This window comes from Carassius gibelio, chromosome B5 (assembly GCF_023724105.1).
Source record: "Carassius gibelio isolate Cgi1373 ecotype wild population from Czech Republic chromosome B5, carGib1.2-hapl.c, whole genome shotgun sequence".
Classification (NCBI taxonomy): Eukaryota; Metazoa; Chordata; class Actinopteri; order Cypriniformes; family Cyprinidae; genus Carassius; species Carassius gibelio.
The window spans coordinates 17,819,428-17,831,789 of record NC_068400.1 but is presented as its reverse complement, the minus strand read 5'-3'; the positions used below and the strand labels follow the sequence as shown (position 1 = coordinate 17,831,789).

At 38.0% G+C, this 12,362-nt stretch overlaps 1 protein-coding gene across 1 annotated transcript in view; it reads left to right on the top strand.

Moving 5' to 3' along the window:
* ank1a (ankyrin 1, erythrocytic a) overlaps nucleotides 1-12,362 on the top strand; it is a 124,246-nt gene that overhangs the window by 7,011 nt on the left and 104,873 nt on the right. The gene's annotated exons all lie outside the window — the stretch shown is intronic.

Sequence of the window (12,362 nt, the reverse complement as noted above, 5' to 3'; positions counted from 1 at the left end):
GCACAGTAAACTACTTGAAAGTGTGCATTTGCTATTTAAATAATTGTTAAATGCCATATACAATGTATTAAAAATGCAGTATATAATATATTTTTTTGTAAAAATGCAGTATACAAAAAAATAAAAAAATTACTGTAAATTTTACAGTAAAATACTGGCAGCAGGGTTGCCAGCCAATTACTGTAAATTTTACAGTAGTCTTACTGTAATTTAATTTACAGAATTTTACTGTAATTGAGAATACAGGAAAAATCTGTAAATTAAATTACAGTACGACTACTGTAAAATTTACAGTACCTGGCTGGCAACCCTGCTGCCAGTATTTTACTGTAAAATTTACAGTAATTTTTTAACAGTGAAGAGCAGTGAGCGTTTTTCTTTCTTTTCTTTTCTTGGATTAACATTACAGCAGCTAGTAAATTATGCACAGTCACTTTATGAAGCAATGCATCCATTATAATGATACACATCCGATTCCTTTCTCCACTGTTTACTTTCACTTAAGACATAACCAACAGTTTTTTTGAGTATACTCTCCAAGATGGGTATTTCGACATAATTTAGTATGTATTTGTCGGTACCAGAGCAAGAAGAGACAAATTCAGTGTTAAAGTGCTTTGAGATACTTCTCTCTGCGTGCGCCCTGTGCACACAGAACACCACGCGTGGGTGCTGAATTGGGCTCTTTCACATCTTTTTCTGTTTGCATGTTTGAACTGCGATTTGTATTTGTTCATTCAGCTGCAGGAGGATGCGAAGGAGAGCTCAGTTCGGTGTTGCTGTCCGTGAGACTCGGTCTTTCTGCGTGCGCACTGAAAACAGCGCATGAGTACTCAGTTGAGTTTTTCCGCATCTTTGTGTTTGAATGCTTTAAACTTTTAAATGTTTAAATCGGCAAGGCTTAAAAACACATGCAAATTATAAGCTTTCATCATGATGCACAGCTGTGGCCCATCACCTGACCTGAGCATCTTTTTAGGTTGGCCTTAGCCAGTCGGTTGAGAACGCCTGGGGCCCCCCACATCTGTGGGCCCTTATAATCGTCACCACCTTACACCCCAGTAGTGATGGCCCTAGATGCAGATCTGTAATACACCTACATTCAAACAAAGCGACCTTGCTGACTTAAAGGGATAGTTCTTACAAAACAAGACTTGTTATAATCACCTGTTTACAAAATATATTTTGTATTATATTTACTTTAAAATTATTATATTTTATTCATAGAAAAATACAAAAAACAATTAATTCATTTAAATTAGAATCGTTTAATGTATATTATATAATTCAAATTATATTCAATCCATTAAACTATAATGTGTCAGAAATGTGTAATAATGTATCGCTAAGAACAGTTTTGAGTTGTACAAATAGTACAATAGTGCTCATATCCACATGCATACAAGCACAAAAAAAAGGTCTTCTGTAAGAATCTTATATGTATACAAAATGTTTTTGCATCAAAATTATGGAATTCATTATAGCTTATATTTATTTAAAAATAGCATATGATATCAAGTTAAATTAATTTAAGTTAAATTAAGCGCTAAATGAAATAGATGTAAATATGGTTGTATTAAATGTAATGCACTAAATAAAATGCGCCGCATATTAAAAGTAATGCACATACAGCATTGGTAGCCTTGTTCACTCACACAGAAGAGCAAGAAACCAGTTTATTTGAACAAATTACATGTGTATAGAAACAAAGGATTAAAGGTTTTCTCTCTTAAAATCAAACAGTGCTTCACTAGAAGCATTTTACACTGGTGTGGTACAGCAAAAGGTGTTTATGTCAGTAGAGTTTGTTTCATTTTGCTTATCTGCATGGAGATGCACTGCTGTTTAGCTCTGAAACTTTTCTAAACCATTTTCACTGCAGAGTTTCATATTACAGCACCTTGCTGATGAGGGTGCTTGTGTGCCCGGATCTGCGGTGGGATATCAGTAACCCCTCTTTCTCCTTTGATTTCTCCATGTGTTTAATGTAGAAATCACTTATAATGATTATTAGTTTCATTTTGAGTTGTATGCTAAAAATAAAAAAATGTATATAGGAATTTTAAGGAAAATATCTACAGGCTAAGTGATTTGTTCCTGATGAAAAACAAAAATATTGCTCATATTTTAATACATAATCTCTTAATAACAAGTATTTAACATTCTGTCAAATTGTTTTCATGATTTCCAGCCATATACATTTAGCCAATCTGTACTTTATGGGATAGAATGCAAAGTGTGTAGAGCGTTCTGCCACACACATATTTCTTTTCCTTGCATCATTTTAATATTTATGGTCAGTAGTATCTCATTCCAGCTCAGAGCCTTGAAGGATGCCTTAAAAGTCATTTTGAATAGCAGCAATAAAATGCAAGGTCTTCCAAAGGGTGTTAGTGGGCTGTCTTCATCAAAATGAAGTCTCATCAAGGACTGTATTGCAGTGTTTGCACAGTTTTGAGGATACCTTGTGTTATTTATACATAACTTCCCAGCAAATTCTTCTTAAACAAGGCTATCGAAATACTCTGCACTATTCTTTCTCATACTCTGGTACACAGAAACACACACACACACACACACATACACACTTAAAGTTCACACATCTTTCCTCCCTAGTGGATTGTGTTTCATTAATTGCACTTGTATACAGTCTCCCACTCCCACTCTGGACAAAGCCACAACTCTTTCTTAACATTATGATTGACTCGAGGATCTATGTATTTAAAGCAGCTTGTACACTGATGCAATATCTACAATTAAACTGTAACTGGGAGAAATGCCTTCAAAGGGGCTTTTAAACGTCAATTTTCCCACAGCTAGGTGAGATCATAGTCTTCAAACCCAGTATACTACTGTTCTTTGAAGTTCAATGCAGTTTGTTATAATATTGTGTTTCAAAAACCTAGATACAATATTGCAATGATACATTCACTCCCTCACAAAAATACACATATATTATGTATTGTATTCAGATATATTCAAAGCTTGTCTTGTATTTGGTCTTATTTTTGAGATTTTCTTTCCATGCTACTTAAGCATGATTTATTTGCTAAGTGATGGAGAATTATTGCTTTGTGCTTCCCTTGGGCAAGACATTTTCACCATCTATTTGTCTTGTCTATCACTGAATACACTGTTCCTCTATAATCTTCCACCAACAGTGGTGCATATTTTATTGCAACGTAATTCACACCAAAAAGAATCAAACATAAAGCAATACTGTGAAATGGACTAATGCAAACATGCATGTTTTTAATATGCTTTTTATTTAGATTTTTTTGTGGTTTAGGATGATAGGCATTCAAGTTTTGAAATCAAAATATTGCCAGTGTTATTTATTATAAATTTTTTCGATTGCATTTGTTGACACAATTTCTTTATGAACCAGTATGGATGAGTCCAGCTAGCCAGCTTGTTTCTCACAGTACTGTTGATAACATTTCATTTTTGACAGTTGCAAGGTAACAATTAGCTTGATAGAACTTTAGGTTTGTAAATGATGTATGAAGTCAGATGTTGCAACGGGCTGTGCATTTGAGTGCTTTGCTGTATATGAAGTGTTTCTCAGGTCTTTGCAGGCTGCTGTTTTCAATGTTACAAACATATAATGTCCTTTCAGCTTAGAGTGAACATTGCACAAAATTTGAAGAAAGTTTCTATTTTCAAAAAAAAAAAAAAAAAATAGCTTTGTGGTTTGCCACAAATTAAGTGTAAGTTTCGTTAAGTAATATTTTTGCAGAAAAGAGGGCAGCTCTTTGAAATTGAAGGCAGTTGTCTTTGGGACAGATCCAGCTTGAATAAATACACTGTTGTTTTCTTTAACATCTGGGCACATTCTTGCATACAGTAGTTGCTGCTTGCTGACACACAAAGTGTTAAATTTTTATGTCACAAGTGACACCAAAATGAATGACTTTCAATAGGTTTCTCAGAATCAAAGTAAAATTTATTTTAGTGCTTTACATAAAACTTTACAGAACGTCATACTGTTATGTTTATAATGACTTAATGCTTCAAGGGAGAACATTTTAGGGCTGTATATGGCGATGTACAAGAATGAAATAAATTATCCCCCGGATTTGGATTTAACTATATTGTTTTCATTATTTGGTATATCTCCAGGTATATCTCTACAATGTCTTGGGAACACACCTGAGCTTTTGAATGTAATTAAAACATAATTAAAAGTCTTCCAAACAATCTCAAACTCACACCATTAGTTGAGCAGACAAATTGAACAGCACAATTAAATAGAGCAATGCTTTGAAAGTGTCACAGAGTTACAGTGCTCGAAATGTTCAAGAATCAATATACAGAAGAAAAAAAAAAGTGTAAAAGCTGTGCGAGTGGTACCTTTGTACCATAATTTACCATAAATAATGTATTTTGGTAATTTAAGTGTATATTTTATTGCCTGCAGTGTACATATTATTATCCAAATGGTACATATTAGTATCTTTAGTAAGGTTACCGGCCCAGTGACAGCTTTTGTACCTTTTTTCTGTGTATCAATGGCATACTTACAGTTGTCTCTGCGCATTAAAAATTGCAACTCAAGTAAAAGTCTAGTCCCTAGTGTTTCCATATTTTCCAGGCAAGTCACGTTTTACATCTTAAGAGATTTTTGACCTTTGGAATGTTTGACTGATTATTTACATTGCAGTGTTCCTCACCTCAGCCTTCTCTGCGTTTATAGACAATTCCAGAAGACCTCGGTGCTGAGCTAAGCATCACGATAATCAATTCTGAAGCAGATAATGCTTACTGAAGCTGATGGACTTGTCAATAATATGTAGCTTAAATACTACATCATCTGCTGATTATTATACCTGGATAGATGGATGGATTGTCGGGTCGCTGGGCTAATCACCTGCCTTTTGGGGTTGTGGTTGAGTGTTTTGATGTGTGTGTTTTGTGTTTAGATGGTTTGACAGCTCACCACGTCTGTCTGTTTGATTGATTCCCCCCACCCTTCTTGTTTCTCCACTTGTTACATAGATTGTTTGCCACCTGGTCCCTGTTTCTGCTAATACCTTCCCTATATAGTTCCCTGTGTTTCTCTGTCCGTTGTCAGACTGTTGTTATTCGTACCAATAGCTCAGATCTCCAAATCGGTCAGTGTCACCAAGTCGTGTCGTGTCTTGTCTTGTCATCAGGCTCCCGTGCTTTTAGCTGTTATTCTCTGCCTCCTGTCTCGTGCACGCACTGTCTTAAGAAGTCCTCCAGCTCTCATCCCTCTGGTCTCGGTTAACGAGCAAACTGTTGCTCGATGTAGCGATCCGACCCGCCGTCCTCTTCTCATCTCTCGCTCGGGTGACGGTATTCCTCGTCCATACGAGCTGACTGTGGAACGATCATTCACCTGCTTTGTCTCCTCTGCTTTAAATAAAGCTCAGTGTAATCCGCTATTGAATCTAGCCTGTTTTCCTGTCATGGATAGACAAGCAAACTGAATAATAGCATACAGTGCTATAAAATATTTTATTTGGACAGTATTGATGGGTGATGGTGATATGATTTAAATAACAATGACAAAATACACTGCATTTAGAAGCCGGTATTGCCCTCTTTGGCAGAAATAACTTATTGTAGGCATTTCTTATCATTATCTATCAAGGTGCAAACTTCATGTACTGTAGTAATCTCTATGTACTACATTTGTCATGTTGACATTGTCATTGCTTCACTGCCCTCACTGACCTCATGGGATAGTAAAGTGTCCATCAGATGCACACTTCAGAGTTTTAACAGAAGCACTAGGTCATCTGTATGCCTTTCACCTATACTGTTTTATCAGTACTACATATTTGGACAGTGTTTTTTACATACTACATACTAGGAATGAATCATGGTTCCAACGTGACTCTAATGGCCCATTCACCAAGAATGATAACTATGAAGATAACTGTAATGATAACTATATTAGCATGCACATTAATGCATTATAACATTCTGTTTATTATAATCAATCTGCAGTTTTATAATTTTCCACTTTACATGCTGGAGCTAATTCTAAGCAAGATGGATTGTGATTGGTCAACAATGTTTTCATTAACTGGAAAAAAATCATGTAAAAATTAATGGTGTCCCCGACTAAGGATTTTCAAAGTCGAATCGGAATTTTCAAATCTTGCCGATATTCGACTGATAGTCGAATCATATAAGGCGGGGCAGAATACATTAACAAGAGTCAAGTCAGACATTTGACTAATTACTGATGTTAACATACAGGGAAATTGTAACAAACACCTTGCAGATATAAACGAGGTAAATAATGTTTTATGTTTTGATGAACAGATAGCTAACACAAAACATCGGCTAAATCATTACAATTAACAATTTTATTTTTATACATTTTTTTACAATAGTACTCTCATTATAACATTAGTCTAAAACGTTAGCAGATGTACTGCATTTCTGTTTTTTTTTGCTGCATGCGCTGAAGATGACCAGTAGAGTAAGCATTTGATAGCAAGTTTTAATCAATGGATTCAACTAATAATTTCATATAGAATACGGTTCGTTATTTATACAACATAAGGTTAATATTAAAACTTATAGGCTATCTGCAAAAAGGGTCAGAATGCACATGAACACATCTGCGGGCTCTGATTGAACTCCAACAATCAAAAACAATGTGCAGAAACACGGCAGCTAAACTAAAAATTCACAGCATTTTAGTATAATGGTCTTCTCATTATGATATTGTGTATATAACAGTCCCATTCATAGGTAATAATATTCTGCATTGTAGTTTGTCCTGCCCGCGCTGTGCGCTGAAGAGGTATCACCGTAGTACTACAATGAAGCATTTGACTCAAAACCAAATGCATCTTATATCAGGTAAATAATATATCCACGATATATATACACCAGCTGAAATGTTTTGAAATCACTTGTACACAGTTCGAAAAAATCCAGTCTCTGCCTCTGCCAGAAGAGGTTAATCATTCATTTTCAGTATAGCTACAAAGATCACACAAAATGATATTCAAACTCACATTAGACAACAGACACATCCTACATTAAAGGGGTCATCAGATGCAACATGCACTTTTACTCAGATCTTACTACATTACACAGACAGGCCCCTCCAGTGACATGCAAAACAACAGCTTGCTGTAGACAGAGCTGTTTTTGACAAGGTAAAAACATTGTTGTTTTACACCACCATTGAGAAATTTTAACCAAACTATGTTACAGACTTTTTATTAAGACCCTAAAGAATCATATAAACTTTTTTGTCAAAATTGGCATCCAAGGACCCCTTTAAATAAAGCATTTAATCAGTACCTGAGATTATCATTGTCATTGTCTGGTTTTCTTTTTTTAACTTCTTTATGTCAGTTACATTGTTAGTTAAATTGGTCTAGTTTGAATCTGAAAAGACTAATCAGACTTATTCTTAAGAAATGGTCTTAACGTAGTGGCTATGTTTATGCACCACTCAATATGTGATGTTCTAAACCTTTCCTGTGTTGATTTGTTTGCAAGTTTTGGGTCATTTTCATGTTGAAAAGCCCACTTAAAAATGCTGTATATAATTTGACCGTACTAAAGCATAAAAGTACTCAAATATTTTTGCAGATATTGAGGAAACAAGTTAAGTTCACTTATTTGTTTCTCCAGAAAACAGCACAGTAACTGTGCTTTGAAATGTGTGTTCCGTTTCAGAATGTCTGTTTTTGTTTTTGGAAAAAATGCAGATAAATCTCATCAACTTAAAATGCAAGGCTTGTCACCTTCTGTTCTGTTCATGTTGCAAGTCCTCAGTCTGGCAACCTGTATGAGAGTTGAGTCTGAGGAGGAGAGGGCAGAAGAAACAACTTTCTCCAGTATTTTGAATTTGAATTAAAGTACCCATTTCAACTTGATAGTTGTCAATATTAAATATTGCATTTTTAGGTTAATTTTCAACTTTTATACAGACGGCCTCACATTCTCCTCAAGATAGATAGATAGATAGATAGATAGATAGATAGATAGTCATATTTTCTGAATGGTGCACACTTCAGTATATATCAGTGTTGATTGCAAGGTTCTGTCACTCTGTTAGTGGTCAAGTGGGATTTGTGCTCAGCCTGCAGACACATGACTCAGCACATTGTGGGAATCACTCATATTTATAGCTGAGAGTAGCCCTCTTTCAAACTCCACCTTTACCAACCTTTCTAATTGAGTGAAGTGTGTGTGTGTGTGTGTGTTGTACGAATGTGTGTATTTATGAGAAAGGGAAAGCTGACTTTGAATAAATGTATTGGAATGGAAATGGAGGAGATTGTGTTCATGCACTTAGAAAAGAGGTAACAGTACAATAAGCTTCAGATTAAGGTCTTATTCTCACTATTGACTATTATGACTTTTGCCTAAATAAACACCTAATTTGCTGCTTATTAATAGTAGTTAAGTAGTTTTTAAGTTTAGGTACTGGGTGGATTAAGTGTTCTAAAATATTTTATGCCAAACAAGGCATTAATTTGTGCTTTATAAGTTCTAATATATAGCCAATATGCTAGAATCGGTGCCTAAAAAGTGTTTCGATATTTAATTTGTTGACAGTGTTTAAGTTAACTGCATTAGTTCACTTAAACTAGTACTGAACAATACATCTGTAGCTTTTATTAATCTTAGTTAATCTCAACATTTACTAAATTTTTCAAATCAAATGTTGTATCTGTTAACGTTAGTTAATGCACTGTGAACTAACATGAACATGAACATTGTATTAATCAAAATTAACAAAGGGTAAAACATGCTGTAAAAATATATTAGGCATTGTTAGTTAATGTATTAATTAATGTTGTTTTCATTAAAGGGCCCATTCTTCATGATCCCATTTATCAAACTTTAGTTAGTGTGTAATGTTAGAGTATAAATAATATCTGTAAAATTCTAAAGCTGAAAGTTCAATGCCAAGCAAGATATTTTATTTAACAGAATTCGCCTACATTGAACGACCCGTTTGGTCTACATCCCTCCAGTTCCTGCAGTAATGACGTCACTAGAACAGTTTTTTGACTACCTCCGCCCACATGAATTCACAAAGAAGGGGTCGTGGTCTTGTTGCGCTCCGATAGAGAAGAGGAAGAGTTGCGTTTGTGTTTGTCGCCATGTTGTCAAAATACTGTTATTTTCATCTCGGAGTCCAATCATCTTTGTTTGGCCTTCCCAGGGACGCTGTACTTAGAGATCAATGGTTACAATTTATGTTTAACTCGGTTCCCGAAAACTATAATCCACATGTAAAACTATGTGCAGCACATTTTGCTGAGGACAGCTTCCTCAATCTCAATCAGTTTAATGCCGGATTCGCACAAAGATTATTGTTGAAAGATGGAGCAGTTCCCTCTTTGTCTGGAGAAGGTGTTTATGGACCACAATCGTTAAGTTTATTTTATTATTTAATAAGGAGGGAGGGGGACCGGCGGAGGATCAGGGGCAGGGACGGAGGGCCAGGTCCATAGAGGGAAACAGAGAGAAGAAGAGCAAAAAACTAAAACAAAACACAAGTCCAGGAAGGAACATAACGTTCAGTGGCCCAGGGCCGAACCGACTGGGCAGGAATCCAGAGAGGAGCAAGGTGGAATTGGAGCCATGCGGTCGAGACAGAAGCCCACCAGGGCGGCGCAGAAGACCACCTCATCCGTGCAGTCGAGACAGAAGCCCACCGGGGTGGCGCAGAAGACCACAACATCCGTGCGGTTGAGACAGAACCCCACCGGGGTGGCGCAGAAGACCACAACATCCGTGCGGTCGAGACAGAAGCCCACCCGGGCAGCGCAGAAGACAACCACATCCATGCGGTCGAGACAGAAGCCAACCAGGGTGGCGCAGAAGACCACCAATTCCGTGAGGTCGAGGCAGAGGCCCACCAAAGCAGCCCAGAAGACCACCACATCCTTGTGGTCGAGACAGAGGCTCTGGTAGTTCAACAGAGGCGGGGAGAGGCTCTGGTAGTTCAGCAGAGACGTGGAAAGACTCTGGTAATTCCGTGGTGTTTAGGTTGGATTCAGGAAGATCAATGGTGACTTGACTCTGCTCATGAAGATCATTGGTGACTTGACTCTGCTCATGAAGATAATTGGTGACCTGACTCTGCTCATGAAGATCAATGGTGACTTGCATTTGTTCATGAAGATCAATGGTGACTTGCCTTTGTCCATGAATATCAATAGTGACTTGCCTTTGCCCATGAAGAAAACCAGTGACTTGCCCTGACTCTGGAGTGTCAACGGTGACTTGCCCTGACTCTGGAGGGTCAATGGTGACTTGACCTGACTCTGGAGGCTCAATGGTGACTTGACCTGACTCTGGAGGGTCAACGGTGGCCTGACCTTACTCTGGAGGGTCAACGGGAACCTGACTTGACTCTGGAGGGTCAACTGTGGCTGTTATCTTGTGCAGAGGCGCTGGACAAGCGGCCATCTTGTGCCATGACTCTGGACCGGCAGCCATCTGGGGCAGTGGCGCTGGGCCGGGGGTCATCTTGGGCAGTGGCGCTGGGCCGGCGGTCATCTTGGGCAGTGGCGCTGGGCTTGCGGCCATCTTGTGCAGAGGTGCTGGACTGGCGGCCACCTTGTGCAGTGGCGCTGGGCTTGCGGCTATCTTGTGCAGTGGCGCTAGGCCGGCGGCCAATTTGTGCTGTGGCGCTGGGCTGGTGACCACCTTGTGCTGTGGCACTGGTCTGGCGACCATACTGTACAGTGGTGCTGGGCTGGCGGTCATCCTGTTTGTAGACCCCGGTCTAGAATCTGCCATCCCACCGGGAGAGACAGGTGTGGCTGGGGTATTCCACGGAGACAGATGTTGTGGGTAGAACACAAATTCCCAGAAATTAAAAGCGTCCAACTGATCCATTTAATTTCTAGGAACCTAGTCATCCAGCCTGGTGTTGAAAATGTCCTTTAGGGTCGCATCATTATATCCCATACCATCTGCCAGGGTCCAGAACATTTGTGCCATAGCACCCACCTCATTCCCCTCTTGGCGGAGGGTGGTTAATCTTAAGAATTTTGCCCTCTGCTCCACCATACTGGCTGGGGAGCGGGAATGAAGTCACACACAGCTGCATCTCGACATTGATGGAGTCCTTATGTTACGATCGGAACCCAGGGAAACACAGGAGACGAGAGATCCAAACGCAGTGTGGTTTAATGGGTAATCCAAATCAGAATCCAACAAGCAGGGGTCAAAACCAGAAATCAATCCAAACTAACAAACAATAGGGATAGGAACAGGAATAGGAACTGGAACAGGAAACTCTGAAGACGAGGAAACTCGGAAGGCAAGGAAACTGGGTGATGAAATGAAAGGACTCCATGAAGACAAACAGAAAAAGACCGGTTAATATATGCAGGGTAATGACTATCAAGTGAAGACATCTGAGTGCAATTAATAGGAGTGAAATTACTGAAGTGACAATGCTTTGTGGGAATTATAGTGCCTGGGGAAGTGAGACCACTAGTGGAGACTCAGGGAAACACAGACCAGACAGCGTGACAGGGCTGTGCAAAAAATCGGATGCAATTTTCATACGCATCTCGTCAGTAAAGGTGTTCTGTGATTAGAAGTAAATCTCCAGCATGTGTGTTCAGATAAGGATTGCCAGGTTTTCAAAACAAATCCTGCCCACTTGCTTCTCAAAACTAATCCAAAACTAGCCCAATCGCGTTTCCAGGAGGTCAGCCTGCTCTAAGCTGCTATCGAATCACAACACAGGAATCGCTGGCACAATCAGAACTCGTTACGTATTTTTGAAGGAGGGACTTCATAGAACAAGGAAGGCATCAGCCCGTTTTTATGACAGTGAAAACAGCAGTATACAAATAAGTGAATTGTGTGAAAAAAACTGTTTTTTTATACACAAAACATGAACACGTTATATTGCACACTGTAAACGCAATCAAAGCTTCAAAAAAGCACGAAAAACGGGAAAAACACTTTAATGTCTCATTAGTTAATGGGTACCATTTTTCAGTAAGGTGCCATTTGTTATTAGTTAATGTACTAATATGAACGAACAATGAACAATACATTTATTACACTATTTATTAATCTTTGTTAATGTTTGTTAAAAATACAACTGTTCAGTGTTTGTTCATGTAAGTTCACAGTAAATTAACTTGCTCATTCTTAGTTTATGTTTGTCATTTAGATATAAGCTTTTTAAAATAATTTATTAGTGGATATTGAAATTAACAATAAAATGAATAAATGCTTTAGAATGTTTACTCAAAAAGGCATGAACATAGCAAAATAGGAATTAGATCTGAAAAAAAAATTTAGAATTTTTTTTTTTTAAATAAATTGTCATCTTGCCTTCTACTCTCTGTGCATTCAGCATACAGTATATTCACAACATG